A 5928-nucleotide genomic window follows, 5' to 3' on the forward strand; every position below is an offset into this window, starting at 1 on the left:
TATTCCAAAGTACATTGCCAGTATTGTCATCTGTGATAAAATTACTAATTCTTTAAAAAAAGTCTGCAAAGAAGCCTGTTTTATTAGTTTTTTTCTTCACACATACAAAGCATATTAAGTATTCTTAAAAACACACTTTCTGAAAACATCTCAAAAGATGCTGTAATATATTTGTAATTATTAATGTGCTAATGGAATATGTTTGAGCAGTCTAGGTTTGCATAACTGAGTGCCCAGTCCTGCTCGCTTTAGTTACTTGAATAGATGATTCTCTTAAATGGGGACTGTTTTAAACTAAGGAGCAAGATTTGGCCTCGAGGTCTTCTGCCTGGGGAACACAGTAACGCTACTCTGCATATGCCTGCTGGTGCTAAATCATTTGTTGAAAATAAATATTCTAAATAGAAATTGTAAATAAAATATTTATGGCCTGGACTTTTTGACAGACTTAAATATTTTGCAAATATTTTTTGGCCTTATTTCAAGTTTCTTTTTTTTGAGTATGTGGGCTGTGTTTGTTAATGTGGCGAGTCATTGGCAGGTTTGGCTTCCTGTGCTGCTTTCTGTAAGGCCCATAACATTCCCCTTGTGCATTATGATACGGATGACTTTTCATTGTCGATGTTGTCCTTCATCTTATTTTGTCATGGTAGCTGTTTAAACAAATAATGTCCAGTAGAACACGATTGGCATTTGTTCTCTGTTAAAACTTCAAGAAAAACAGCCATTACTGTAAGCATTTGGGGAAGTTGTTGAAAATGCAGAAATACCCATTTAAAATAACTTTAAAAACTAGATGTGTTAATTAGTCTTGCCTGTAAAATAAACTGGAATATGGTGTATCAGTTGCTAATTTTTGCTCTAAATTGCTAGCATTTCACAATTCTTCCAGCATCAATTTAAGAACATTGTAAATACAAGCTTTGGGAGGAGTTACTAGTTTCAGATTGTGCATTATAAAAGAATTTAATTATAAGACTAGTGAATTAGTATTTTGAGACATTAAATTATGGCATCTAGAACCTGAAAACTAGTTTGTTGATGTTATAGAGCTAGGATATAGAGGGCTTCTGATAATCTGCACTTTTTTACATTTCTGAGTTTTGGCATATTAACAAACAAGTATTTAATTTTCTGTCTACTGTCTTGTCATATGCAGGCCTTCTGATCACCAGTTGCTGTCTTCAAATATTTGTTTTTGTTAGCTAGCAGAAACAGACAGGCAAACTTGTAAATTGTAAACCCTTGTAGGATGGAAGTTCTCCGAAGAGCCATTTGGTTAAGTTGCCTTATTCTATTACATTGCACTCATGTTATGTCTCCGCTTTCTTGTTTACTGTTCAGACACTGAAGATGTGATGTAAAAATATATGCTACAAATTTTTATTCATAAGTTACTGATGAATACCTTTGTGTCACCTGTTAATACAGCTCTTGTAAATGATAACTTTATGCCATCTGTAATACAGCTCTTGTAAATTGTTTAAATTATTTTTCTTTTTATAGATTCTCATTGCTGAATGTACAGATTGGATCCCTTTAATAGGTCACTGAGTAATTTGATTGGGGCCCAAGTATCGCCAATGCTGCAATTCATCCCATCGAAACTGTAAATAATTCTTTACTGCTTGTTTGCATGAATGAAGTTTGGATTTCATTTACTTTGTCATAACTCGAATCCTCTGTGATGGGCCTACTTTTTACAGTTTATTTTCCTGGTTTTATTACCATTTGTTCTGTATGAATGTTAAAACAGTACTTTGTCTTTTCCTAATAAATAATTTGAGATTGTTCATTGTTTTGCCTACATTTGTGGGTTTTGAGGGAGGGATTTCTGGGTGTGTTTTTTTTCCTTTAGCGTCATAAATTGCTGTGGTATTTGGTACTGTTCCTGTGTAGCATTTTATACTAAGGAAACATGACTGGTATGGTTTTCATGCTCTTTTCTTCCTCTCCTGTAATAAAAGCCTGTACTTCGCAGTTCTTAGATTCAGGTCCTGTTTTTAAAAACATCTGATGTCCTAAAGAAGGCTAGTTTTGCAGTCTTGAAGCAGAAAGCATGCTGTGAAGCTACTGTAAGCTTCTGCCTTCCAGATTAACTTGAGAGCCCACGCTGATTCATGCACGCAGGTGACTCGGGGTGGTATTTTCCTGTTGAATAAAATACTTCATGTATAAATTGCATGTTATATATAAACTGCAGTTACTCCTCTGTTGGAATTGTTCTTTGCTTATGTTTTGGAAAAGCTAAATGACATTGTTGTGCAGATGTTCTGACTGGGTGCCTAACGGGGAAGAAGTGGTCAGGAATGAAGTCTGTGCCCCAACAGTGTGCTGGCAAGGCATCTTGTGATGAGCTTGCTGGGTCAGAGCCTGTTCTTGAGGGTTCACTGTACAAATGCGTTAGCCATCAAAACTACAGGTGTTTGCTTTAAACTGCCAAAAATGAAACCCTGAAAATTCCATTCTGTGTTGTATCTCCATTGAGTCTGGCAAAGAGGAGCTCTGCACCACAGTAATTCTTTTTACCTGGGGGAAACAGGCTTGTAAGAAATACAAGTTTCTTTACAAGTTTATGGGGTGTTGATTTGTTTGGTTTGCCTTTTTTTTTTTTTTTTTTTTTAATGCAGAAATATCTCTTCTTTCTTTGAGTGAACCATAGTAGCCTTTTGTGGAATCTGGTTTGCATTTCAGCTGTGGTCCTTAACTGCTTCCTGGTGCAGCCTGTGCAGGCTCAGGGATGGGGTAAACTGTGTGAGCTTTGTTTAGTTCTATTTTATCTGTGGATCTGATTTTCACAGAATCACAGAATTTTCAGAGTTGGAAGGGGCTTCTAGAGATCATCTAGTCCAACTCCCCTGCTAAAGCAGGATTGCCTGGAGCACATTACTCAGCACTGCATCCTGGTGGGTTTTGAAAATCTCCAGAGAAGGGGACTCCCCCCCCTCCCTGGGCAGCCTGTGCCACTGCTCTGTCACCCCAACCGTAAAGAAGTTTTTCCGTATATTTGAATGGAACTTCCTATGTTCCAACTTGTGCCCATTGCCCCTCGTCCTGTCACTGGGAACCACCAAGAAGAGAAGAGTCTGGCTCCTTCCTCCTTCAACCCACCCTTTAGATATTTGTAAGTAGTAATAAGGTCTCCCCTCAGCCTTCTCTTCTCCAGGCTAAAGAGTCCCAGCTCTCTCAGCCTTTCCTCGTAAGGGAGATGCTCCAATCCCTCAATCATCTTGGTTGCCCTTCGCTGGACTCGCTCCCTGTCCCTCTTGAACTGTGGAGCCCAAAACTGGACACAGTATTCCAGGTTTTTGGTTTTGTTTTTTTAAAAAAAATTAGTATGAAACAAGGGACTTCCTCTTACTATTCAGCCAGCTGTATTTGAATTTTTATTGGACTCAAATGCAAACCTTTAATCCTTGTAACTTCGCTCTTTTTAGAACTATAAAGATGAAGTTTGCCTTTGAGTGAAACCCCCTGCTCCAAAGGCATTTCTGTCCATCAACACGTGTTCAATAAGTATATCCACTTTCTGCCGTTTCAGGCCACAGCACGAAAAAGTAGTAGCAGTCACCTTATGCACAGCGCAGGGGAGGTTCCGGGGTGGTTGACCACCACGTTGGGTTTCCAGGCTGGAGGGAGCGCTGCTCCCAGGGGACTCCGCATGGTGTCTGCTGCACCGTGACCATCTCTCTGCCTCAGGGAGGTGCATTCTTAGGGCTACCAGGCAGTCAGTGTTGCTCCGTGCTTAAGGTCTCAGAAACATGTTTGAGTTGATGAGCAACAGGTTTTTAACATGCGGGGAGAGATACCTTTGTGGCATACAAACCCTTTATCCTTTCAGCCCTTTAGATTCTGGCTGAGCAGTGTTGACTGAGAAGATTTAGGCCATGGTTTATTGCAGCATTCTGCATTGTTTTTCTTTATGTAATTATAAAGCAGATTTACATGTCTTTGCCCTAAAGCAGCTTACGCATTGAGCAATGACTAGAGGGAGTCTTCTAGCAGATTTTTGCATGATGAAACCCGAAAGTAACAGGGACCCAAAATGACAGCATATTTCAAGCAGATGACAAAATACATTCCATCAGCTGAGGGGGCAGAAATGCAAAGACAGAGTGAAGATTCATAGCCGAACTCCAGACTCTGCAGGTGCTGAAAGGTAAAGGGCCTGCAGCCCATCTGATTTAGGGGCAGAGTAAGCACCCAAGAAATCACTTGCAAATTAAATTTTGAGTAGTTTCTGTGCTCCTTGATACAGCCCTGGTTGTTTAGCCGATTTTCCGTCTATACTGTTGTCCCCCTCCTCACTCTGTGTTTCACCAGTTTGGCTCTAAGTTAACCATGAGTGGTGATGTCAAAGGCCTTGCTAAAGTGAGGACAAACAACATCTGATGCAGCCCTCCGTTAGCTACAAAGCCAGTCATCACAGAAAGCTGTCAGGCCCTCGGTAAAGCCCTGCTGTTCTAATCACTGCCTTGTCCTTCATGTGCCTGGAAGTGTCATCCCATCAGACATGCTCTGTAGCCGTCCCGGGCACTGGGGTGAGGCTGACCAGCCTGTAGTACCCCCCATACACCTTCCTGAGGAAAGGTGTGAAATTTGCCTTTCTTCCGCCATCAGGGACCTTCCTTGGTGGCCATGACCTGCCAGTGGTCAGCTCCATCCTCACCTTCAGACAGAGCGTGTCCGGTCGCATGGCATCATGCGTGCCCAGCCAGCTCCGTGGCTCCTTAACTGTTTTCCTCTCCAGTGGGGAGTGCCTCACTCCCACCACTTCTGCTCATGGGCTTGAGGAGCTGAAACCCTGAGGGCAGACCTTAGGAGTGAGAACATGAGGCAAAGAAGGTACAGACTGCGATAACCTTTTCTGTGTCTTGTTACTAGGGATGGTGGAGTGGTTCTGTTGAAGGAGACAGCCACATCAGGGTGAGGCATATCAAGGCAAACGCCTCTGATTTTAGCCAGAGACTGGGTATCAGAGACCGGTGGCAGCAGAGGAATGCAATCCTGGAAGCAGCAGGGAGTGGGTGTTGCTAGCAAGGGAATGCAAGGAGAAGCGCTTTGCACAGTAAATGCAGAGGGCTAATACCCAAACCGGTGGCATTAGCGATATAGGGGAGAGAGGTGTCACTGGAGGAACTGGCTGCAGCAAACTGAGTACTTTTTGAAAGCAGCAAACTCAAAGTCAGTGTCATTGACCTGGAAGCAGTGCTAACTCCAGAACTGATGTCATCTGCAGTATTTGAGTTTGGTTTGAGTTTACAACCTCTTATCACTTCTCTGTTATAATCGATTTATTGTAGCTTATCGCTTCAGTTCCCTGGCAAGGTCTTACCAGAGGCCATGTGTCCCTACAGTCCGCTCATGACAGCAGGAACCAGACCATTCTGCATTTTCTCATTTGGGGTAGAATCATAGAATGGTTTAGGTTGGAAAGGACCTTGAAGATCATCGAGTTCCAACCTCCCACCAGCCCAGGTTGCCCAAGGCCACGTCCAGCCTGGCCTCAAACACCTCCAGGGACGGGGCCTCAACAACCTCTCTGGGCAACCTGTTCCAGTGCCTCACCACCCTTAAAGTGAAAAACTTCTTCCTAATGTTTAATCTAAACCTGCCCTCTTCCAGTTTATAGCCATTCCCCCTCGTCCTGTCACTACGTGCCATAGTAAAAAGTCCTTCCCCAGCTCTCCTGTAGGCCCCCTTTAGGGACTGGAAGGCCGCAATAAGGTCTCCCCGGAGCCTTCTCCAGGCTGAACAGCCCCAGCTCTCTCAGCCTCTCCTCATAGGAGAGGTGTTCCAGCCCTCGGGTCATCCTCGTGGCTCTGATCTGGACACGCTCCAGCAGGTCCATGTCTTTCTTATGTTGAGGACTCCAGAGCTGGACGCAGTACTCCAGGTGGGGTCTCACGAGAGTGGAGTAGAGGGGCA

Source organism: Charadrius vociferus, unplaced genomic scaffold (assembly GCF_000708025.1).
Source record: "Charadrius vociferus isolate BGI_N301 unplaced genomic scaffold, ASM70802v2 scaffold108, whole genome shotgun sequence".
Lineage (NCBI taxonomy): Eukaryota > Metazoa > Chordata > Aves > Charadriiformes > Charadriidae > Charadrius > Charadrius vociferus.